Source organism: Ammospiza caudacuta, chromosome 29, assembly GCF_027887145.1.
Source record: "Ammospiza caudacuta isolate bAmmCau1 chromosome 29, bAmmCau1.pri, whole genome shotgun sequence".
Taxonomy (NCBI): domain Eukaryota; kingdom Metazoa; phylum Chordata; class Aves; order Passeriformes; family Passerellidae; genus Ammospiza; species Ammospiza caudacuta.
In genome coordinates this window covers 3632856-3658998 of record NC_080621.1, presented here as the reverse complement: position 1 = coordinate 3658998, position 26143 = coordinate 3632856, and the positions used below count along the sequence as shown (strand labels likewise).

Sequence of the window (26143 nt, the reverse complement as noted above, 5' to 3'; positions counted from 1 at the left end):
TGGTTTTGAAATTCCACAGGGTCTTCTTGTCTTACAGGTTTATCCCTGCTTTTGTACAGGGAGATCAATTTCACTGATTACTGGTAAGAGACAGTTAAGACCTCGTTTAGCCATTCATACTAGTCTCGATTTGTGGGACAATTGATTCCACTACCTTTGCACGGTAAGGATACCACGGCCGTTGAACGTGAGTCACCGGACAGGCATCACCTTCAAAACTTGTTTTGCATTTGCTGAAGGCTATGCTTTTGGTAAACAGTCGGGCCTTGATGGGTTTGCCTAGTTCCTTTTACAGGTTTTAATCTTTCTTAATGGACGCTCCTCTGTCAGGTTAACAAGATACTTAATACTGTGCTTGTTTGATTTGACGTATATTGGTGGTTTGTTCATAATGTACAGATGTAAGCTTGTGTCATAGAGGGAGGACCCTGGTTACTCATTCTAGCATTATTTCTCCTATTTGAATATAGGTTAGCCTGTTAATGGGGAGGGAGTCATAAGGTTCTTATATTTTTGTAATGTAGAGCTTTAACGCACTCTTTGTTGATGGCTGCTTGAGGGCCCACAATGCAGTTGGAAAACCCAGTATTTATCTGCTCAGAGAGATTGTATTCTTTTTTAAAGGAGCTGTACCTCCTTTAAATGGCCCTTAATTCGCTTCATTAGGGTTTGTAGGTTTTCCTTGGAGAAGAATTAAGAGTGAACTTAGATTCGTTTCACAGGCAACTAGCTATCACCCAACTCAATTGGCTTTTCACCTCTACTGACAAGTCATCCCACTCTTTTGCCACAGAGACGGGTTCGCTCAATAATAGCTGCTCGTAAGTAGCTCACTTGGGTTTCGGGGTAGCAAACTTAAATTCATTTTGTATTATTTTTCTTGCTAGACCATGATGCAAAAGGTACAAGGGTTGATCTTTGCTGTTTATAGCTTAGTTTTCATTATTATTTCATCTTTCCCTTACGGTACGTGGTCTCTATCGCGCCAATGGTGTCTTTTCTATCACCTATACTGGGAATAGTGAATGCTTTAGTTGGGTGCGGGGGAGTAGCTTTGTTATTCCAGATCATGTCGATTGGGCTAGAGTTTGGCATCAAGACAATCTGGTGTTAGCAGACATTTTTCAGGTGTAAGTTCAATGCTTTTGCTGAAGCTACGTCTTGGTAGCCTAAGTGCACCTTCTGGTACACTGACCTTGTTACAACTTACATCATCTTTGGCTAAGTAGCTTATTAGTTCATTGGGGGGGCGCCTGCGAGGAGGGTGACGGGCAGTATGTAGGTGCCCCAGGGCCAGCTTAAAGAGGGCTCCATTGTCCCACTCTACTGCTAAATCCACCTTCCAGGGGTTATTTCATACCCCTTTGCCGCTATGTTCTAACATAGAAAATGTAACACATTGCTACCTTTCCATAGGCTATACCTTGACCTGTCTTGTTAGCGTGGTGGGGCTATTGAACTCACTGTTGAGCTTTCAGGGGAGGTGGGCTGGTGACAGCAGTATGTAGGCTGTTTTGGCAAGGAATGGTCAGACATATCGTGGATCATTGATTACAGAACAGGCTCCTCTAGGTGGCTTTGGGGCACCGCCAAGTCCTTAGAGTTTTACGCGTTGGTGCTTAAAGCATCAGGAGGATGCTTTAGTAGGTGTAAGCATCAAGATTTAGGGCCAGGCATAGTGGGGTATCTAATCCCAGTTTGGGCCCTGGCTTTCGTGGAGTTCAATTAATCGTTGTTCTAAGATCTTCTTTGATGGGGAGGCCTTTTTGGCATCTTGGGCTTGTGACAACTCAGTTGCTTTTTAACCTTTGCTACTTGGATAGCATGTGACCACTCTTTATGCCGTTATAAAGTTAATTTGGGTCTCCTGTATGACTGCGGTGGCTGGCCCAGGATTTACCAACCCTGGATATGCTATGGCTAAGTCAAGTTTACACTCATTGCATAATATTAACTACTGCTGATTACCCGTGGGGGTGAGGCAATTGCAAGGTATCTTGGGCTACGGTTGTGGTGAGCCTGATGCCCGCTCCTATCTCCCTGATTGAGGTGTTCAGGGCATCTACACTGGAGCGCGGATACTTGCATGTATATACCTAGCAAAAACTAACAGTAAGGTTAGGACTAAGTCTTTTGTCCTTGGGTGCGTGTGGCAGCCATCTTGACATCTTCAGTGTCATGCTTTCTATAAGCTACAAGGACGTGAAATTTGGTGGGTAGCTGGTTGATGGTTTGTCATCATGACTTGTGGTTTGTTTCGGTTTTTGGAGAGGGGCTAGCTTTGGGATTAATATTATGTTTGTTTGGGGGTGGTTAGGGGAGTGTTGATGGTGGCTGGTTATTATTTTTGACAGTAGGGAATATAGAGGAAAGTTAATTGAAAGTGTATTGATGGTAAGTAGTTTGGACAATGTAGGGATATGTGGCTTAGTTATTTGAAAAAAAAAAAGTCTAGATAAAAAAACAGATGCATAAAACGGAATTTAAATGTTAATTCCTAGTGAATGATAAAATAATTACTATGTCTGGCAACCATTACACTATCTGCTGTCTAGAGGTAGGTAGCGCGCCCTCCATGAATGGGGTCAAAGTGCATCAGTGCCAAGTTTGCGACAACCTTATCCGTTAGATCATGACATTCTGGGTGTTAGGGGATTCATATGCTTGGCGGTCATGTCATGGACATGTCAAGAGGAAGATAACACCTGCTCTGCACTTGAGGGGCTTATTGAAGAGACGCTAAAAGAAAACAAGTGCAAGAGGTCGGGATGCCGAGGTAATGAAGTTAGGGAGGAGTATTCAACCGACCACTTGTATCTGTGAAGGGCAAGGAGGAAGGAATGAAGCAAGTTATGATCCTGAAGTTACAACCAATAGCGCAAAAGAGCAAGTATAGGAGAGGTATGTGCTTGACGGCAATAAACTAAAGCACATATGATGTTGATAGCTCAGTTCTCGTGAGAAATGCGATCAAAAGATAACCATGTCTGGCTTGGGAGTGCTTGAAGGCTTTTGGCTGAGAATATTACCTAGGAGGTGGGCGAATCCTGTAGACTAGGGGAATTCAAAGGTGTACTGGGACATTCCTCGTTCTCTAGGTTGGGTGTTGCGTACATTAGGTAAGATCCTGGGTCTTTGGGTGACACTTGCGGCTTGGACTTGGGTAGAAATACTTGGGTTGTATGGTACCTGAAGCAATAATGTGCCTGGTAGGTAGGCTGGACGAATACCATCCATTTGGGTTTTTGGTGGAAGAGCTTGACGTGTAATGTGGATTATCCTACATTTCATGAACTGTCTGATGGGGCAGAGAGTGCGATGCATTATTATACATACCCTGAAAGCAAGAAGAAAACGTGCTGGGTAGGGGGGGAAGGGGGGGGGGGGGTAAGGGGATGGGGGAGGGAATGAAGGACGTATTTAGGTGTTCTTATAGTTAAATTTTGTAACGACTGCTTTTCAGGCCGTAAATATCAGAGAGAGGCCAAGTGGGAATTTATGATAGAATCTGTTCTGTTTTTCGGGCTGAGTTTTGTTCTAGGGGGGTTGGCGGTTGCATTAACCTGTCTCCTTACTATGGGGTGTTGGGGCTGGTCGTAGCAGCGGTTGCAAGGTGCAGATGACTAGTGAGTTTGGGGGTCCCTTTTGTTTCTTTGGTACTTGTTATGGTTTATTTAGGGGGAATGTTGGTAGTGTTTGTGTATTCAGTGTCGCTGGCAGCGGATCCTTATCCGGAGGCTTGGGGTTGCTGGGGTGTTGTTGGTTATGGTTTTGGGATGGGGTTGGTTGTCATGGTGGAGCTTGTTATAGGGGGTGTGTTGGGGTTGTTGATGGACGAGGGGATGGTGAATAGTGGGGATTTGTTGTCGGTCCGGTTGGATTTCAGTGGGGTAGCTGTGTTGTATTCAGAGGGGGTGGGATTGCTTTTGATTGGGGGGTGAAGGTTGTTGTTGACTTTGTTTAGGATGTTGGAGCTTGTGCAGGGGTTGTCTCGGGGGGCGATTCGAGCTCTTTAGCAGTAGGGTCAGGAAGTAGTTTAGTTAAAAATGCCAGGTTTGGGAATTGGAGCAGAGGGTTTGAGTCCTTTCTTCCTGAGGTGGGTGGTGGGGTAACTCTAAAGAAGGGGTTTAGTCTTCAATCTTTGGCTTACAAGACCAATGTTTTTATAAACTATTAGAGTTAATTAAAGTAGCTTGTTTTCTAGGGCGGCCGCAAGGGGGAACAGAACTAGAATGATTGTGAAGTATGTGAATGAGGCTAGTTGGCCGTTGATGATGAAGGGGTGTTCTACTGGCTGGCTGCCTACTCAGGTTAGGATGAGGACATTGGCGACTAGGGTTCAGAATAGGGTTTGTGATAGGGGACGGAAGGGTATTGATCATAGTTTTGATGTATGTAGTAGTGGGGTGAGGAACAGGATGAGGATTGAGGCAGCTAGAGCTACTACGCCTCCTAGTTTGTTTGGGATGGATCGGAGGATGGCGTAAGCAAATAGGAAAGATCACTCGGGTTTGATGTGAGGAGGGGTGACTAGTGGGTTGGCTGGGGTGAAGTTTTCTGGGTCACCTAGGAGGCTGAGGGAGAATAGGGCTAGTGAGACAAGTAGGGAGAGCATTAGGACGAATCCTAGGATGTCTTTGATGGTGTAGTATGGGTGGAAGGGGATCTTGTCACAGTCTGAGGGAATGCCTAGCAGGTTGTTTGAGCCTGTTTTGTGGAGGAAGGTGAGATGGACAAGAGTAAGGCCTACGATGACGAAGGCAAGGAGGAAGTGGAGAGAAAGAATCGGATCAGTGCAGGGTTGTCAACAGAGAACCCGCCTCAGGCTCACTTGACTAGTGTTTGCCCGATGTAAGGGATGGCAGAGAATAGGTTTGTGATTACTGCAGCTCCTAAGAATGATATTTGGCCTCACGGTAGGACATATCCTACAAAAGCAGTTGCTATGAGGGTTAGGAGGAGGATGACTCCAATGTTTCAGGTTTCTTTGTTTAGGTATGTGTCGACGGAAGGAGACCAGGACATCAATTAGATCATCACAGGCCCGATTTTATTGATTAGTACAGCAGGGTAAATACAGTTCATAATGAGCTTCATACATATTGCAAAAGTTGAGCTCAGGATTGGTTAGTTACATATCAGCAACTACGCCTACTTCTGCATTCTTATGGTTATACTTTTGATACTTTCTACATATTCTCAGGAAGAATTTCTCTTCCCTATCCTCATGTTGCAGCAAGGGCAGTCTTTCCTTGCCTGTCATTGGTCACCGACTGCTGACTTCTCCTTTCAGCTTACTGACTGCTGACTTCCCTCTCTCAGCTTAACCAGCGGCATTATGTCAGCATGGCCTTTCTCAGCTAACCAACTATTAATAATATCCTCCACAGGTATAAGCCGTAGTAGAGTCCTCGGCCGATGCGTAGGTAGATGCAGATGAAGAAGAAGGAGGCTCCGTTTGTGTGGAGGTTGCGGATGAGTCAGCCGAATTGTACGTCTCGGCATATGTGAGCGACAGAGGAGAAGGCTAGATTGGTTATTAATAATATCCTCCACATTTCCCCCGTTTTCTTCTTGAGCAAGAAGACTAGTGTGCCAGGTTTTTGCTATTGTACGGCTGACCATGTTTTGAATACAGTTAAAGATACAAGGCAAAATAAGCAAAAACAGTAAAATTACACTCCGAAGTCCTATGGCATAGATCACAATGTTCCTCAGCCATGACCCAAGTCCTAAGCTTTTAAGCCATTCACGAATTCCTAATCCTTCTTCTTCCTTGAGACTGTGAAGTCCCTGTTGCAGTTCTTTTATCTTAGTGGGAATGGACACCGAATGATCAGACAAATTCATGCAACACATTCCCTCAAACTCTTCACATCCATGCCCTTGTGCTAAGAGCAAAAAATCTACAGCAGCTTTATTCTGCAAAACAGCATGGTTAACACTCTGCACATCTGCGGTTAGCATGTCTAGAATTTGTGATGTCTTGTTTAGCTCATCCTTTGCCCAGCACCCTAATTGCTTTGCTAAATTCATAGCTTTATTGGCAGATCCTCCTGGCAAGATAGTTGAAACTACCACTTGTTTGAATGTACCCCAAAACTGTGGATCTCCTATCTGGCTGCAGTCTAAGTCATGTATGCTACGTCTCTTCCTGTTTGAATTTAGACTCAGCTGCATTAGCAAGGATACGTTAGGGTGAAACAATGACAATTTCCCCAAATGACAGGATCCACCCTGTGGTTTGGCTGGTATACCATTCCACGCCCTGTCTCCACAAATCAAAAATATTCCTATGGGTAATTTCATTGGTGCGGTGATATTTGTGCCGTTACATTGACTGTAATGCTGCGGAGAGAATTTACTCACATTCAGGGATCAATCTAGGGTGGCCCATGTTTCTTTAGGTTGGTTTAAATTCTGAGCATCCGAAAATTTGAAGCTAAACCATCCGCCAGCTGTCGTGTTAGACATACTGGCGTTTGTACTTCCAAAAAGATCCAATTCCTCAGGAGGAGAATGCAAAGAAGTGTTAAGTGATTGGATTAGTAAGCATTGGCGATAACCATCACTCTGACTTGCAGTATACCCTTGTTGTACTGGCAGTGTGATGTTTGACATGTTAGACATACATAAGGTTTGATTGTTTATCAAACTGCAAAATTCTCCAGGAGACCACAGCGGAAGTCCCACCAGGCATGTTCGAAATGGGTTAGTGACTCCTCCAAGACTAAGACAAAGCGATGATTGGTTAGTTTGATTAGCAAGTGTCACCCATAAATTTTCTCTTGGTTGACTAAAGTGTGTTATTCCTACTGCTTCACTTGCTACAGCATTGAGCAGTATAACAAGAACAAACCTCATTTTTCTTTCTGCTTGCTTTGTTTTTCCTTTCTTCGTTGTCTTTTCCCTGGTTTGCTAGATTGTCTATTGTAAGGCTGAGTCAGTTTTTGAATATACTAACTCTAAATCAGCATCCTTGCTTACAGGTATAGCATGAGGTAAGTTTGAAGGCTCACTGATATCCTTACTCAGATGAAATCGTTCCCTTTTTTGCCTTCCTTTTCTTATCTATCTTCAAGCTTGCTGCTCCTAATTTTACTGGTCCTGCCACTTGCAAACTCAATTTTTGCAACTTTTCAATGCAGCAATGTAGTGCTCTATCAGGATTCCTCTTGAAGGGTCCTACAATTGAATGCTGTGTTAAAGGTACTAATTTCCTACACCTTATAGAAACTATGCGTGATTTACTTTGAACCTTAATTCTATTCACAATACATTGTACCTCCCATCGATAATAAGCAAGAATTTTCTGTTCAGGAGACTCATAAAGATTTAAAGCTATATATGCATTTTGCCCTGTTTGTCTCCTTAATTCATCTTGCCAGCTTTTACCCCACGTGTACTCGTGCTCACAAGTGTGACACCACAAATCCCACAATAATGATTGTTCTATCCAAAAAGTTCTATCACAACCCCCACAACGTAGGGCTATCCAAGCAGCACAATGTGGATTGTGACAGTCAAGGCAATGTTCTTTCGCTGGATTTGTTAAACGAAAGGTTGATACTGAGTCAATAAAACCAATCAACTCCTGGGCTGTCCGGTAGTGATGTGTCAGTGCTCTGTCCACCGCTTTCGAGTACCCCTTCAATTGTAACAGTAGTGGTTGTAGGACTAGAAGCAGTTTCTTCCCCAGTCGCTCCTTGTCCTCCTCCGTAAGGCGATCCACCAGAGGCTGCATCAAAAACAGGTTTAGTCCACTTAGCAGGCACCCACAAAGGCCCTGTAGGTGAGGAAACACAAAGATACCCCCGACCCCAATATAATACTTTTGCAGGTTTTTCCCATAATCCTGTACTCGGGTTCTTATACTTGACCCAGACCTCTGTTTCCTTAGTAGTTTCCTGACTTGACCTCGGGTGATGTTTAATTGCAGGGGGGGGTATCGTCTTCCCCAAAAATACATAAATGGTTAATCACATACAGAACCTTAGCCAAACATGCTTGTGGATCTCTCAAATCTTGATGTTTTTCAATATACTGCTTAAGGGTGCCGTTTGCTCTTTCCACTATTGCCTGTCCAGTAAGGGAGTATGGAATACCTGTCACATGCTTAACAGACCACTGATTCAAAAATTTCTAGCACTTACTAGGACTCTAGCACTTACATAAGCTGGACCATTATCCATTTTGATACTCTTTGGTACTCCCATAACAGTGACGCAACTTAACAGGTGTCTGGTAACGTGTATAGCTTTCTCTCCTGCCTGAGCCGTAGCCCATATGTAATGACTATATGTATCTATAGTGACGTGCACATGCTTGACTTTACCAAATCTAGCTATGTGTGTAACATCCATTTGCCATTTCTCATTTATTTCTAAACCTCGAGGATTAACCCCGATGCCTAGACCTATTCCACCATTATGATAACTACATGTTGGACATGCTCTAACAATGGCCTTGGCTTCTGACAAACTCAGCTCAAAGTGTTTTGCTAATCCTCTTGCATTTTGATGATACCTACTATGTGCTTCTCTGGCCAATGTATGCTTATCAATAGGACAAGAATTATCAATGGGTAGGGTAACCAATTTATCTGCACGTTCATTCCCTTCTCCTAAACCTTCAGACCATTTATGACTCCTAATATGAATCACAGAATACGCTGCTTTTCTCTCCCGTAAAGCTTTCCTTAACTGTATCAGTAACTCATACAATCATTTATTATTCACTTCCTTAATTGCCGCTTCCTCTATCCGTCTGACTACTCCTGTGACATACATAGAGTCTGTGACCACATTTAAAGGTTCCTGTAAGTTGGACACTGCCCATACTACTGCTAACAATTCCAGAGTTTGTAAGCTATCTGCAAGGTCTGCTGTGAGGAGTTGATGCTTCCATTGTCCTTTTTCTTGCCAGGTGACAGCAGCACGCCTTGATTTCTTTCCTGCATCTGTAAAAGCTGTAATAGCTCCTTCTATGGGGTATTTTTCTCTCAAAGGTCGAGTGATCCAGTTCTATTCTGTCATCCATTGCAAAACTCTAGGCACTAATTTGCTAGTCTCTACTTTAGCAAATGATGTCAATAATGCTTCCTGTAAATCCTTCGAATTAATCAAGTACCAGTCCAAGGTTTCTTCTTCCATAGGCAATCTAATGCTAGCAGGTTCTCTACCATCCACTTCAAGAATTCTGAGACACCCCTTTTTAATTAATGCAGCCAATTGTTCAATTTTTGAAGATATTGTTTTCTTATGCTGTAGTGGTGGTGACAACCATTCCAACACCCGTATCTCCCCCGTTTTCTTTTGTAGTTGAGAGAGAGCACCAGGCAAATGGCAAGGGCTATTCCAAATAGTAAGGTCAATGGGATGATCAAGTTGTCGACGAGACACATACCCTTGTTGTACACAATTACTAATTTGCTGCAAAGCAAGATGATGCTCCTTTGTCAGGTGTACAGGAGTAGTAGGGTCAACGCCCTTTAACAAAGGCCAAAGGGTTTCTAATAAATGATTTGGTATTCCCACAATGGGCTTCAGCCACTGTAAGTCTCCCAGCAACTTCTGTGCATCGTGTAGAGTCTTAATGTCCAATTGTAATTCAAATTTTTGAGGTATTACTATCTGATCCGTCAAAGTCCATCCCAAATATTTCCAGGGCCTTGTAGTTTGAATTTTCTCTGTAGCAATAACAAGTGAATATGCAGCAAGTGTATTTTTAATGCTGTTAATCTGTAAAGAGGAGAATGGCTGTTGCTGTGCAAACAAAATATCGTCCATGTAATGATATATTATAGTTGCTGGCCATTTGCGACGTAGTGGCTATAATGCAGCATCAACATAAAGCTGATATAAAGTGGGGAAGTTGCGCATGCCTTGCGGAAGAGACGTCCATTCAAATCTTTTATCCGGTTCTCCACAATTTATTGCTGGTAAAGTAAAAGCAAACCTCTTCATATCATCAGGATGCAGCCCAATAGTGAAAAAACAATTCTTTAGGTCAATAATTAAAAGTGGCCAGTGTTCTGGAATCATAGCTGGATTTGGAAGACCAGGCTGTAAGGCCCCCATTGGTTCCATCTGGTCATTTACAGCCCTCAAATCATGTATCAAACGATATTTCCCTGATTTCTTTTTGATTACAAAAATAGGTGTATTCCAAGGGCTCGTGGATAGTCGTAGGTGTCCCTTTGTATATTGTTCCTTTACCAATTCATGGGCATGCATAAGACTCTCCCCTTTTAATGGCCATTGCTTAACCATCACCGGTGTATCCGTTTTCCAGGTGAGTGGAATGGGGAAAGTCCAAGCAATGGCAATTACCCCAAAGGGTGCTGATTAGTTAACACCACTCCCAATTGTGTTAAAATGTCCCTTCCAATTAAACAGGAAACTGTAGGAGGCAGTTGAACAATTGAAAACACAGCAGATACTTGTCGATTCTCAATGCACACAGACAAAAGCGGCGATCTGCTTGCCAATGTAAATCCTCCTACTCCTGTGAGCATGTTTGATGATGGAAATAGAGGCCAATGTTGTGGCCACGCTTCTGGAGAAATGATGCTGGTATCTGCTCCTGTATCCAAAAATCCATAAAGGGTTATGCTTTGATGCCCATAAGTAATTAAAACCTTTTGCTTTGATCTATTTTGTAAATCCACAGTCAAAAGTGTAACGCCAGTAGAGCCAAAACCTTTTTCATTCCGTGTTTGCCCAGTAAATGATTGTATTCCCGATGTCATTTGTGATAGTGGTACCAATTGTGTGATGCGTTGTCCTTTTGTAATTTTAATCGGAGGATAAAGGGTGTAAACCAGGTGAGATGGACGAGAGTAAGGCCTACGATGACGAAGGCAGGGAGGAAGTGGAGAGAAAGAATCGGGTCAGTGCAGGGTTGTCAACAGAGAACCCGCCTCAGGCTCACTTGACTAGTGTTTGCCCGATGTAAGGGATGGCAGAGAATAGGTTTGTGATTACTGCAGCTCCTAAGAATGATATTTGGCCTCACGGTAGGACATATCCTACAAAAGCAGTTGCTATGAGGGTTAGGAGGAGGATGACTCCAATGTTTCAGGTTTCTTTGTTTAGGTATGTGTCGACGGAAGGAGACCAGGACATCAATTAGATCATCACAGGCCCGATTTTATTGATTAGTACAGCAGGGTAAATACAGTTCATAATGAGCTTCATACATATTGCAAAAGTTGAGCTCAGGATTGGTTAGTTACATATCAGCAACTACGCCTACTTCTGCATTCTTATGGTTATACTTTTGATACTTTCTACATATTCTCAGGAAGAATCTCTCTTCCCTATCCTCATGTTGCGGCAAGGGCAGTCTGTCCGTGCCTGTCATTGGACACCGACTGCTGACTTCTCCTTTCAGCTTACTGACTGCTGACTTCCCTCTCTCAGCTTAACCAGCGGCATTATGTCAGCATGGCCTTTCTCAGCTAACCAACTATTAATAATATCCTCCACAGGTATAAGCCGTAGTAGAGTCCTCGGCCGATGCGTAGGTAGATGCAGATGAAGAAGAAGGAGGCTCCGTTTGTGTGGAGGTTGCGGATGAGTCAGCCGAATTGTACGTCTCGGCATATGTGAGCGACAGAGGAGAAGGCTAGATTGGTATCTGCTGTGTAGTACATAGCTAGCAGAAGACCTGTGACGATTTGAGTAATTAAGCAAACGCCTACTAGATACCCAAAGTTTCATCATGTTGAGATGTTTGATGGCACTGGGAGGTCGATTAGGGCGTTGTTGATGATTTTGAGGATTTGGTGGTTTTTACAAAGGTTGAGGGCCATTGGTTATTTCTGTATGTGGATATGAGGATGATGAGAATGGATAAGGCGAATGATCCTAAGTAAGCTTTGATTAGGCCTGAGTGGAGGGTGGTGGCAGTTTTGGTTGCTATTAGTTGCAGGCTGGCTAGCCCCTCTGGACCTAGTATTTTGTATCAGGAGAGGTCAGTTAGGTGGGATGCGATGTTTTCTCCTCCTTTGAGGAAGTTGGTTATACTTAGGCAGTGGGTTAGGGGGTTAAAGTATCCTAGGGATGTTGAGAAGTTTTAGAAGGGAGCTTGTTTTGTGAGGATGAGTGTTTGGTCTATTTTTGAAATTTCTAGAACTAAAGCAATGCCTAGGGCTGTTAAAATTAGGGAGGTTATTTTAATAGAGGGTGGCATGGTTATTGGAGGGGTTTTTGTGGGGATGATGAATGAGGTGATGAGGAATCCTGCCAGGATGCTTCCCAGCACAAGGCGAGTGACAGGGGAAGTTACTGCGGGGTTGTTTTCACTTACTGGGGTCAAGGGCGGAATTCAAACAAAGCCGGTCTGTACTAGTACGGTTATGCGGATTGTGTGTACCGTGGTGAATGATGTGGCTAGAAGGGTTAGGAGTAGGGCTCAAGTGTTTGAGGAGGATGTGTTTAGGCTTTCAATTATTTGGTCTTTTGAGTAGAATCCTGCTAGGAACGATGTTCCTGTTAGGGCGAGGTTGCCGATGGTAAGGCATGCAGTGGTTGTGGAGAGTATTTTTTGGAGTCCTCCTATTTTTCACATGTCCTGTTCTCCATTTAAGCTGTGAATGATGGAGCCTGAGCATAGGAAGAGCATGGCTTTGAAGAATGTGTGAGTTGAGATGTGGAGGAAGGCTAGTTCGGGTAGGTTTAGTTCAATTGTGACTATTATTAGTCCTAGTTGGCTTGAAGTGGAGAAGGCAATGATTTTTTTAATGTTGTTTTGGGTGAGGGCGCACATGGCTCCAAATAGTGAGGATAAAGCTCCTAGGCAGAGGCACAGGGTTTGGGTGGTTTGGTTATTATTGAATAGAGGGTGGGTTCGGATAAGTAGGAAAATTCCAGCAACTACTATTGTGCTGGAGTGGAGTAGGGCGGATACGAGCGTTGGCCCTTCTATTGCAGCTGGGAGTCATGGCTGGAGGCCGAATTGAGCGGATTTTCTGGTTGCAGCTAGGATGAGACCTAGTAGAGGTAGTGTAGGAGATTGGGATGGGGTAGGAAGTTGTTGGATTTCTCAGGTGTTTGTGGTGGAGCCTAGTTGTGCTATGCAAAGGATAAGTCTGATGTCTCTGATTCAGTTGTAAATTACGACTTGGAGGGCGGCGGTGTCGGCCTCTGCTCGGCCGTGTCATCAGCTGATTAGTAGGAAGGTTATGATTCCAACTCCTTCTCAGGAAATCAACAGGACAAATAGGTTGTTGGCAATGATTAGGATGAGTATGGTGATTAGGAAGAATAGTAGGTAGTTGTTCCCAGAATTCAGGGAAGATTCTTTCCTTCTACAGTTTCTCCTGAAATAATCTGACTGTCTACCTTGACCCTTGACTGAGTGCTAAAATAGTGATCTTCCCATTGCAATGAAATGCAAACTCCAAAGCAGTGAGTGTCTGCTCAAGAACCATGGAGATGCTGCTGTGCTGTTTCACAACAGAAATGCCAGAGCTCAGAGGGATTTTGGGGAAGATTTTCTGGGCAACAGTTTCCAGCAAGTTTAGAAGAATTGGTGCATGCAACTGATTTTTTTTAAAAAGTACCTGAAGGAGAGGATTTTAGAAGCATTTTTATGGTTTTGGTAGAACAGTAGCATTGAGTGTTAAAGAAGAACCTGCATTTTCTTGGTTATGTTTTTAGTCATTTACTGGCAAAACAGGCCAAATTGTAGGCACAACCAAGAACATTGTCCTGATCTCTTGCTGGCTGTGTGAATGAAACGTGTCTCCTGGAGGGAAGTTGGCAAACAGGAAATCAGCTTGTTTGGGTTTACTTGTTCTGTGGGATTCAACAGCCCAGGCAGTTTTCTCACAGCATCTGACTCATTTCCCGTGCCCACTACAGGTCACCTCAGGCGTGTATTCAGCAGTGCTGATTCTGAGCTGAGTGAGAAAGGGACATTTCATGTTCCTGGTGTTTAAGAATTCTAGAGCTAGCTGTCACCTTGGCCAGTAGCAGTAGAGGACCGGCTAGGGAGACCGAAAGAAAATCCATTTTGATGCCTTCAACAAAGGTAACAAAGGCGTAAGTGGATAGTTCCTAGTTTCCCTCTCAGAGTCCTGAAGAACTACAAACTCAGTTTTGCAGAGAAAATGTCACTTGCTGACAGCAGCCAGAGGAGAACACTGAACTAAGAGCAACATGCCAGAGAGTAGAATTAGCCCAGTTCAATTTAGTCAGAGAGACTGAGAATTCTATTCCTGTCAATTTAGTGACATCTCCTTAGAAGATGCAGTTGTGGAACAAGAAGGCCATCTTGAAAAGGTGGATGCTGTATTTGAAGTCAAACAGGCAACTTTTTGCCTGGAGAGCTGCGTGGGCCAAAAGGAGCCAGGGGTGGTGGCCTTGAGTACCTGAAGATGAGACAGCGTGTGGCCAGGTGGCCAAGAAAGCCAAGGGCATGGTGGCCTGAGTCAGCAGCAGTGGGGCAGCAGGAGCAGGGCAGTGAGTGTGGCCCTGTGCTGGGCAGCGCCACGGCCACAGCTGAGGTCATTCTTGGAGTTCCTCTTGGATCCCATGAACAACAGGCTTCGGCCCACAAGGAGAATTTGTGCTGCTTTGTGATGCAGGAGAACTTCCCAGGCTCTTTTGCATTTGCTGTAGGGAAGATTGGTTATTGCTTGGTATAAATTCACAGACCAATACAGAGCGTTTGCTTTGTCTTGTTGGGGCATGGTTGCCACCTCGTCATAGTGACATCAGAAGGTTGCCTTGGTGCATGGAAGGCCTGAGTGTCAGAGCAGCCCTAGGCCTTGCCCAGTGCAGGAGGAACCTCGTGTATGAGTCATTTTTTGGTGGGCACTTGCACACTTTCAAACGCCTTGTTTTTTCTGGTGTTGCAGCACAGCCTGCAAACTTGCAGAGCAGTGCTATAATGATTCACCATCTTGCTCCTGCACTTTTTGCTGTATATGGTGTTTCCTTTTCAATCTACTATTTGACTCTTTTTTCACATAAGTAGAGACAAGATAAGAAGAGCAAGAGCCGTTTTTCCCCTGACTCTCTCTGTTATTGCAGAAGAAGCCAAAGAGGAGCAAAATGAGGTGGATGACAACAACCCTCCAACGTTGTTCTCACCGCCCTATTCCAGACCTGTAAGTGCCAGTTGTGTGTGGTGCTGTCTTTAGTGCAAGGCAGAGCTGCAAGTTTTGGAGCAGCCAGTACTTTGCTGTTGCAGGCTGAGGATGCTGGGTGCTGGAGTCCTGCCAGGAGCTAGGGATTTCCTCTAGGCAGTGACCGCAGAACTTGGCCTTTGACCTGTCCTGTTGGGGCAGTGCAGAGCTGGGGGCTCCGGCTGTGCTTCTGGCTGCTTGGTTCAGGGAAGCTCCATCTCTGGACTTGTGTGGGGTCATGTCCAAGGGCACATGTGGTAGTGCTGGAGGTCAAAAGGCTTTCTTGGTTTCTTTTCCCTTTTTGGAAAGGTGTCTTTGGCTTGTGCAAGTGTTCTGCAGTTTTCTTGAGTTGTTCTTCACTTGTAGAGTCACTGCTGACTCAATTGACTTTTGGCTTTTGAGAAGCTGCAAACAGCAGACGGGGAAAGTTTCTGCTGATCCATTTTGCACTGAAGTCTGCAACTTTGGCAAGTGCCTTGGAGCACAGAGTGGGGGTGAAGCTGCAAGTCTTTGACTGCTGTCTTATGTTGCTCAGAAAAGGAAGGCCATCTTGAAATGGTGCCTGCTGTATCTGAAGTGAAATAGGCAATTTTGTGGCTGGGGAGCTGCATAGGCCAAAACAAGCCAGGGTTGCTGCTGGTCTTGAGCAGCTGAAGATGAGGCAGCGTGTGGCCAGGTGGCCAAGAAGGCCAAGGGCATGGTGGCCTGTGTCAGCAGCAGTGGGGCAGCAGGAGCAGGGCAGTGAGCGTGGCCCTGTGCTGGGCAGCGCCGCGGCCACAGCTGGAGTGCTGTGTGCAGTTGTGGGCCCCTGGGAAGCAGAGAGTCATGGAGGGGCTGCAGCGTGTGCACAGAAGGACAGGGGAGCTGGGCAAGGGGGTGGAGCACAAGGCCAGTGAGGAGGCGCAGAAGAAGCTTCTGCTTGGACATGAGGAGCCTCATGAGGGACCTTCAGCATTTCCCCAGTGCATCCAAATATTTGAGCTGCTTTTGGAAGCAACTTCTCCCCCTTTTTTCCTTAGTAGTTTTTTTTTTTTTTTGTTTGCTGGGAGGAAGAGGCTTTTTCATTTTCTTTTTCTCCCAACTAAAGTTGTTTTCATCATTTTTTTCTGCCCTTTTATAGCACTGGGACTGAGTCTGCTAGAATTTTAATTTCCAATGTATCACTTCTGGAGAATGCAGTAGTTTTGCATGAGAACACATCATTCTGTGCAGGGACCTTGGTGCAGAAGGAGCTGTTGTGGTTCCGGCATGGCCTCACACATCACTTTGAGCTTAGTAGTGACCGTGCCTTTTTGCAGCCCAGGGAATCAGTGTGTGTTGTTTGGGAATTGAGCAGCAGGTCAATGCCCTTGCATTCCAGCTGCTCCTCAGAGATTACAGGAGCTGGAGGGAGATGGGCTTTATTTCTCATTCCAGCCACTTTAGCACCACCAGTGTGGTTGAGTCCAAGAGAAGAACTTGCCCGAGCACAGATGCACAAAGAGTGCAATTCCCAGTGCAATGCTCTGGGTCTGATCCCTTTCCGTAAGGACCTACACGCTCCAGATTCCCCAGGCGTGTGCTTTTTTGAAGCAACAGGAGAGCAGTCTCAGGATTGTAATTGAGCAGGGCACTGGCTACCAAGTTCTGATGTCTGTAGCAACACAGAGGGGACAGTAAAGAGAGATTTCAGTAACGAAATCTGTCAATCTCTCTCTCTCTCTCTCTATCTATCTATCTATCTATGTAACATTTGCATAATTGAATCTTCCTGGCTCTGGTCCGAGGCAGTTGGAGGTGCAAAGCTCACCTAAAACATCCCTTTCTGGCTAGGATTAGACACATATTCCCTCGACCGATTCTGAGCAGGCAGACATGTTTCCCCCTCCAGATATGATGGTTTTCCCTTTAGAGTTGTTTCCCTCCTCTGGCCTCTTCTGCCCTGAAGTCTCCAATTAATTCTTTCAATTTCTGCCTGTCCTAGAGAGGTGCAACAATTCCATGTTTAGGTGGTGTTTGGTGACTCTGGTCATACATGCATTACGTGACACGTGGTTTCCTTCACTGGCATCCCCAGGGCTGTGTAAGTGCATTCGTTCATGGGGCCTTAGGAGAGTCTCTTTCCCTCAGCAGCAGCAGCAGCAGCAGCAGCAGGGAGCGGTGGAGGGTCAGGACGAGGAGGAGGTGCCTGCCCTGGCCCTTTGCTCCCAGGCCCCAGGCCGGGAGGGCTCTGGCTGCAGCAGGGCGCTCTTCGGGCAGCCCCTGGCAGCCTCTGCACGGAGCACAGCGCGCTGCCCCATCCTGCTTGTGCCACTTTTTTTCAACAATACCCTAGCTCCTCTTCACAAGGAAAAAACTCCAGCAATGTAAAAAGAGCTAATTCAAGTACAGTTCTATCTGCCTTTGTATTGTAGTTCAGGGCATGTATTTTTTTGTCTAGAATTTCATGATTTTTATGAAAACATGCATTCATATCTGCACATTTTTGTGGTTTTAATTATTCATATACCAAAACACTCCTTTTTAAACTCTTGATTTATTGCAGTTGATAATTCTGACGTTGTATATTTTAAAATGTCATACAACAACACCCTTTGGGTAGTTTTTCTCACACTTAAAAAAAAACCCTGTAAGTAATTTTAGTCTCTGTCTCTCCAAGTTGGTTCATACTGGCCTGTTTTAAATCAGGGCTATAATACTTTTAGAGGCTTGAGAGAGGTCCAATGAAATGCACACCAGTGATTCCTCTTCTGCAATGTCCTGGCCCTGCCAGAAAGCCTCTTTTCACTTTTTTTTTCTCTCATTAGCTCAACTGCAAACACACGTTTAGTTGCAAACTTACACAAGATGAGCAAAATGAAAATGATGTGAGGGGCCTTTGGGAGCTCCGTGCTGATCTTTCTGCTTCTTCAGCTGTGCAAGGCTCTGATCCAGGCAAAGCGATTGCACTTAGTGCTACACAACCATTTGTCTGGAACTCTGCTGATTTCTAGGGACAGCTGGAGGCCTCAATCTCCCTAGGATGTTTTGGCTGAGCCAAGCTTTGCTGGGTTTTGGCTGCAAATACCATTGCCCTTGCTGTCTTATATCCACAAGTACCATGGCTGGGCAAAAACTGCCACGTGGGCCATCTTCCAAAGGCACTTTGGTCTGGAGTTTGTGACTGAATGAGAGCCTCATCCACTGCCAAACCACATGAAAAAAATCATGAAACAGAACTTCCCATCCTTAACAAACAACTGACAATTCAGAAGTGGATCTAGAGCATCGGAATGAAAAGGAAGGCAATCTTCCAATGGAGTTGTGCTTTCGGGAGTTTTTCTTCTGACTCCCACTCACAGCTGGCACTGGAAAAAGACACGTCTCTGCAAGCGTCAGTATCTTCTGTCTGCCATCAGTTGTTTTGCTGCAACAATCAGAACAGGCAACAGGCTGGAGAGAGGCTCAGCTGATGCTAGCAACAGGAGCTGCCCCAAGGAGAAAAAAGAAATGAACTTTTACCTCCCAAACCCAGAGGCTCAAGCAGGATTCCTCTGGTTCCCAGAAATACAAAGAAATAGGGCTGAGAAGACCCTCTGCAGCTATGTGTTCATGCACAAGACTTTGCTGATGCCATTTGCGTTTTGCCTTTTTTTCTTTTCTATCTTTTCTGTATTCCTTGCACATCAATTTAGAGCTCTGTAGGCTACTCTATATGTGACTACTTTTCCCAGTCCATTTCCATGGCCTTTGCCTAAGTAGAAAGACAAACTTCCAGAGCTCCAAGCGCCGGCGGGTAGAAGGCCCCAGTGTTATCTTGGTTCTTCCTGGGACAGACCCCTCTGGGGAGATGGTGGACTCACCATCCCTGCAAGCCTTTAAAAGAAGACTGGATGTGGCACTCGGGGCCATGCTTTAGTTCATGTGTTAGGCCATGGGTTGGACTCGATGGTCTTGAAAGTATCTGTCTTCCAAGTCAGGGATTCTGTGATTTTGTGACTGAGGCAGCTTTTCCTGCAGCCCTGGAAAGGGCTGCGGGGGCACTTGGCCAAGGACCGGGATCAGGGCTCATGGAAAAGAAGCGAAGGGCTCAAGGCGAAGGCCGAGAGGGCAGAGCTGCCACAGCGCGGCTCAGAGAGAGCCTCATGTCCTCCTCCTCAACCTGCGCCCTCTGCGCTGCCCTTTGCGGCGCCGGCGGCTCCTCTCGTTGCGGGGCTCCAGGGCGTGCTGGGGACCGGGCCCCTCGTCTCCGGGAAGCGCCGGAGCCTCGGAGGCGAGCGGCAGCTATTGTGACCGGCAGGGGAGAGCTGCGGCTGCGGCCCTGGGCACGGCGAGCTGCCGCTATGGCCGGCTCCTGCCGCGGCTCCTGACTCTGCTCTGGCCTCTGCTCCTGCCCTGTGCGCACAGACACGGCCGAGGGCTGCCCGGCAGCTCCCTGCCGCTCCGCAGCGGGCCCGGCCGGGCTGCTGCTCTCTGCGGCCTCTGCCCGCCGCTGCCAGCCCCGCCGCGCTCCCGCCGGCCTCTGCCGCAGCCGGACCCACACGGGGAGGCAGCACATTGTGGCCAGCTCGGAAAAGCCCTGCCCGCAAACCGCCCGCCGCAGCCTCGGCCTCAGGGCACAGGCTGCCGGCGTCCTCGCAGCTGCGAGCCGGCCCGGGCCGCCTGCCGGCCTCGGCCACAGCTCCCGCCTGTGTCTCCATGGCCGCGGCTGCTCGGCACAGCGGGCTGAGCACAGCCAGTGCCAGCAGCAGCTCCTCACGGGCCCAGGCTCCGGGCGCTCCGAGCCCGCCCTCCCCCGAATCCCAGCCCTAAGGGGCTTGGCGTCCCAATGCATCCCCTGGGGACAGCAGGGTCGGCCGCTGAGCTCAGCCCAAGATGACACCACCAAGTGAACAATGGAAAATACACCAAATCCTCATCAGAGACAAGAGAAAACTCCCATGGTGCCTGACAGCCTGAAGCAACTGCCAATTACAGATCATTCCATCCATGTGGGAAAAGAGACTTTTGCGTTAAAGCAAAACAGTTATTAAAAAGGAGGACAGGAACAAACAACAAAGTTATTTGGACTCATGCTTCTTGTCTCTGTTAGAAAGGCCAAGAAATGCAATCCTTGCTCTTCTGACACAGCTCTCTCTGTTCATGGTGTGGGACAGCGAGTGCTGATGATATGCAGGACCTAATGCAAGGGATAGGGAGGAGGATGCAGCAGGCACAGTGCCAAGCTGACAGAGGGACGATCTCTGGCAGTGGCACTGAAGGAGAAGAGTTTGCAGGCAGCACAGAAAATGGCTCTTTTTTTCCCCTCTTCTTTCAGTGTTGCTAAGAATGTAGCCTGGAGCAAGCTGGGAACACCAGAGCATGGAGCCCTTTCCAGGCAGGGCTGCATCTGCTGAAGGGGCACAGGGAGCTCAGCAAGAATCACACACAAACCAGCAGGGGACTGAGGAGCCCCTCTGGTGGCAGTGAGCAGCCTCGGGCTCTGCTCACTGCTGCTGCCATTTTCTATTGAACCATCTCCAAGGACTTCTGTTGTGCTCTGTATTTCTAAGTGGTTTCCCCCTTGTTTTTTTTTTTTTTTTTGTTTGTCTCCTGCACCTTGATTTCTCCAAATTTTCCTATCCTGTCAGCAGCAGCCCCTGTCCAGAACTGGCTCTAAAATATCAGCAAAGCAGCTAAGAACAACAACGGATGGTATCCTGTGGCTCAGGAATTCGTATGCCAGAGCCCTGCCTGTGCATTATGCTTTGTCAGGACCTCCTTTTCTGTGCAAAAACTAGTGAGCAGTGCAGTTTTTTTGCCTAAGAGCTCCTGAGAAGCAAATGTTGTGCTAGGTTTCTCAGAGTGTATCCGTTAAATTCGTTACTGGCAAACAGAAAGTAAGGCCAGGGTAGCAGAGCACCTGGGAGCTGGTCACTCCCTGCAAAGGGCTGGTGTATGATGTGAGAACACCACGTTCCAGGATGGGCAAGCAGGGTAAATGTGCTCAAGGTGCTGCAGGTGAGGTTTGGGCTCACTTACAGGGCAGTCAAGGGTGGTGAGCACTGCAAGATCCAGCTGCAGTCCCCATCCGCATCCCTTTCAGTGCTGGCTTTAGTGTGTCTGCAGCCTGGATCCAGAGTGCCCTGGGCGGCTCCTGAGGCTGCCTTTTCACTCAGGGTGAGGATGCCCAGGAGCCCCTGAGGCCGGCAGTGGAGACCAGGGCTGGGGCTTGTGGCCTGGCCGATGTGGCTCTGGGGGCTGGGACATGCCAGGGCATGGGTCACTGTCACTGCCCTCCGCAGCCCCGGCTAGCTCTGGGATGTTCCAGGGACAATGCCAAGAGTGGAGAACTGGCTAGACTAGGGTTTGCCTGAGCCAGAACCTCTAGGTCAGCTGCCTAGCAGTAGAGACCCCTGGAGGACCAAGTAGAGAAGACAGCAGAAGCTCTTCTGTGGTGTAAAGTGCAATGAATTTATTAGGAGCGGCTGAAAGAAGGTACTTAACAGAAAATCCCCAAAGGGAAGCAAAAGTTAAAAGAACCCCCAACACCCCTGTGCACAGGTTTTTAAAATCTTTCAAAAACGGGGGTGGACACCATACAGTAACCAATAAGTGACTGTTGGGGTGTGGTTTCGAGGGCCACAACAAATCAGAACAAGGGGAGGAGAGAGGGTTGGGATAGAGATTGGATCTTGGGGTAAGAGACAGGGAACTTTCTGGAACAAAGGGTAGGGTTTGGGCTGATGGATGGGCCAAAGGGGCCGGGTTGTCTTGACAGACAGGGAAAAATCTGGTGAGGAGGGAGGGGATTCCTTGAGAGACACGTAAGGAAGAGAGCATAACACGGGGGAGAAATTAACTGTAATAACTCGGGGAACACTTGAACATACCCCAAACTAACAGAACATTTGGCTCAATAAACTAACACACTGCAACACAGAAATTCAGGCTTTCAGCAGCTGAGAGGTGGCAGTGTTAGAACCCGCAGCAGCTGGTGAAAGCCATCTCTCTCCTTCAGGTTCTTGCTGTGTGGGAAGGTGCTGTGAGTTGTGGTGGCTGCACTCCCCCTTTGCTGGGAGGATGATCTGTACCAGGGGACGGCACAAAGCTGCCATGGTGAGCAGAACATGCTCAGAGCATTACAGTTCAGAGAATGGCACTGCCCCTGAAGGGCAAAAAGCTTGAAAGCATAGAATTCTGTGCAGAACCGTGTCACAAATTTTCTCTTCTAGAACATGTTCATTTTTGAATACTGTAAGCGAATACTCTGGGTTTTATAGAATACGTGGGGTTTTTCTCTTAAGGTTTTTGGGAGAACTCTCAAGTTTATTTTTAGTTGCATTTTACATCCAGCAGGTATACAGATTTTTTTTTTTTAACTGTTCTTTTGTAAATACTTAGGGAAAAAATAAGTAAGCATTTTTAAATCTTTTGGGATATTGTGGTTAATATCCTTAGAAAGAAAACATTATTGAACAAGTGTGAAAAGACAGAGAGAGGGAAAATAGCATAAAAGTCTTTTAGTACAGGGTGTGTAATAAGGACTGCAGAACTGAGTAATTCCTCCAAGGGCATAGTTAGCAAGATATATCACCAAGAATACCTGCCAAGATACTTCTTAAAACAAGGGAAATGTGCCCTGCAGCCATACGAAGTACAGCCAAAGCAAATGAAAACCTTTGAAAAAGAAGGAATTTTGCCAGTGACATGAGTCTGTCTGGATAATTGAGGGATGCCCATCAACCTTGCACTGAATTCCTCAATATTTGTAAAGTCTTTTCTCCCAATTTCTGTGAAGTGAAGAAGCTGCAGTTGTTTAACCATTAATTTAAACTCTTTGGGGAATTACCAAGCACCGTGTATGTTCTTTTGTAGCTGAGCAGGACTTGAGTTTCCCAAATCTTTTACAAAGCAGAAGGGAACCACAGAGTTACTTGTGCTAGTATTAATGAAGGGTTTCATGAAAGCAGGTGAATGAGAGCATTGCATTATAGAACTTCCACATTCATGAAAACAGGAGTCCACTTAGAATAAAACCTATAAGGCTAGCATAACATCAGAACAGGATAAAATGAAATTACGAGACAGGAAGTGGTGCGTCAGAAATGAAGTGTATCATTTCTGATACATCTGCATGCATTTGCAAGCTAAAACAGAAAAAGAAGGGCAGAGATAGAAAGGAACGAAGATTTTGAAATTGCACCATGCAGAAGAGACACACAAACCATCAGTGTGAACACAGCTGAGAGATTCATCTTGGAGATGGATTAGAGTGGAATCCATTCACTGAAGATCTCTGGTGCACAGGAGTGCAAAGACTGAGGAAAAAAGGAGAAAAGTTTAATTTCTGAAATCTATTTAGATTCCTGGAAGCATTGTCCAGAGACGTAAAAATCTAAAGCCTCAGAGAATCTGAACCTCAAACTTCCCCAAATGGATTGATCGGGTATTATGGGCACATCTCTGCTGTTTTCAGGGTCAATGAAATTGACAATGGGCTTCTGGAAATTAGGAGTGCCCACCCAGATTTTACCTCCATTACTTGAAGAACACCTTAATAAGGCACTTCAGGAACTGAACACTGACGTTCTCACCCTGCTCTATTTACTTTACGTTTGGGTACAGGCTGGTAGAAGGAGAGATCTGGCTTTGATTTCCAAGAGGAAGGTAAGGAGAAAGACAGGCAGCACAGGAAGCACAAGGCCCTGTCAGAGGACCTGTGGAAGGTAACTTTGTGCCCCAGCACTGTTAGAGGACGTTCCCTGTCATTGGTGCAAGTAGCTGGAGACATAAATACTGATTTATTTGGGGGCCGCAGTCTTGGTAAGTGCAGAGGTGGTTCAGTAACGTGACATGAGGGAGTTCCCTCAGGGCAACTGGGATGCCTGAAAGAAGTGAACAGCTCACCACAGCCTGGGCCGCTCGGCTGCTTTCTCTTTCCGACCCTCTTGGGGAGGCTCTGACATTTCCTCTTCCCTGATGGAAGTGCAGCTGCTGCCAAGAGAAACGTCCCCTTACTCACTCAGTGTTCCCTTTGCTTGCCGGATGCCCCATCTGCTGTCGCTGTCCAGGAGAGCTGCTCTGTACGGGAGGAGGAGCCCGAGGGAGAGGCTTTGAAGATGGGGCAGCTGGGATCCCTCTGCTTGGAGCTCTGTTTAAAGATACACGGACTTGCATGTGAACAGGGATAATTATATGGACTTGTACATATGTAGCCTGCTATTTGTACAGGCCTATTTCTGTACATATGCTATCAGATTTATGAATGTACTGTGTATATATGCACTTATAGATACCTGCATACATACAGGTTTTCAGTCACATCTTTGTGTGTATATGTATCTAGTTCTTTATGTGTATTGTAATATCTGTGTTTAGATTTCCTTATGTATACGGTTGTGTAGGTATCTATTTCTATTGATGTATTGATGTAGTTTTTTTTAAATAGCTATATTGGTATTTGTTTTGGCATGTATGTATTTTTAAATTTTTTTAGATGTGTATTGATGTATTTCTATATATATTATATTTACATATATATCCTTATATATTGCTGTAAATTTGTATTGATGCAGTTGTACAGATATTTAGATTGGTACTGCTGTTTGTCTATTTACAGATAGGTTTGTTTTATGTATCTCTTTCTTGAATGTAATAGGTAACATTTAATCTGTATTCACATCTGTACATTGTGGTGGTTATTTATGTATTCAGTTCTATTTAAAAGTGTCTGGAGTGGTATAGTGGTGGAATTCTATTTGTAGAGTACTTGGTATTACAATACTTGGTATTTCGTATTTGTATATGGGCTGTATGTTTGCCATAATATGCAATAAATTAAGTTATTAATTTTCCCTTGATCTCTGTGTATAGTGAGTGTTTGTAGAGGTTTGCAAAAAATTAGTTTTTGTTACCAGAAGTTGTTATTTGTATGTTTTTAAATAGTGTGGTGTAACAAATACATAAATTACTTTTTTAAAATTTAACAAAGATTTGTATGGTTCTGTTTTGTCAGCACTGGTGTAGCAATTGGTAAGAAATGCCATTTGTCAAGTGAGATGAATGTGTTGTAATTTGTGCTACCCAAAGCCATGGGCAGATGGCCATGCAAATCTCCAGCCATGCCCAGCACATGCCCCACCTGCACTCAGGCTGGGCAAGGGAAGCGCAGATTTGGGCTGGCAGCAGAGCCCACGTTGGCTCAGAACTCGCTGCAAAGGCCTGCTGGCTGAGAAAAAGATCAGGGATACATTTTATATATTCTATTTCTTACAGTACATATACTAAAATATATATTATGTAGTGTATTGTAGAAATCCTTAAAATCAGAGGAATTGCTGCTTTGGAAATTTGGAAAGCTGCTTCTCAGTGAAGAGGATTTCTAGGCTAGAGGAATATAAAAATAAAAAGAAGACCATGGACAGTGCCATTGCCAGAGGCCCAGGCTGTTAAAAGGAGGAATGGATCGTCCCCTTTGCCGTCTGTAGCTGATACCCCTGTCAGTAATAAGTAGCAACTCCGGGGGCAATGAGATGGGAAACCATCTCTCTAAACCAGAATGGGGCGTCTTTTAAACCAGCTAGAGGCAATTTTACAGGGTAAAGGACATTCAAACATCTCAAAATGTGAAATAAAAGACTTACTAATCTGGGTAAAAGTGAATACTCAAAATACAGACTTGAAGTCTGATTTTACCTTTGATTTCTGGGACCAGATAAAGTGGAAAATTCACAATCTAGTCTCTCTCAAAAAGGAAGAGTCTTTGGCCAAACTTATGCCTGTCTCCAGAGCTTTAATGGAGCGCTTTGATCAGAATGATTGTAACAGAGACTTTCTCAAACATCAGAACAGAACACCTGGCTCTGAGACTTCAATTCTGTGTGGTGCTGGACCTTCATCCTCCTCTGGGGAGAACTTGGATTTTGTTCAGGGTGTCCTGGCATGTCCAGGGTTTCTCCAGGCAGTGTGGACAGCACCCCGAAGCCCGGAAAAGGGGAGTCAGATCAGCTTCCAGCTTTGGTCGTGCACTCTGTTTTTTCCAGGATTCCCTGAGTCACTGACGCTGCA

General features: G+C 45.6%; 2 pseudogenes; both read right to left on the bottom strand.

Moving 5' to 3' along the window:
- Positions 1-4501: 4501 nt before the first annotated feature.
- Positions 4502-5558, bottom strand: LOC131569188 (cytochrome b-like; annotated as a pseudogene).
- A 3184-nt stretch (positions 5559-8742) lies between these two features.
- LOC131569187 (cytochrome b-like) lies at positions 8743-11815 on the bottom strand (annotated as a pseudogene).
- Between the last annotated feature and the right edge of the window lie 14328 nt (positions 11816-26143).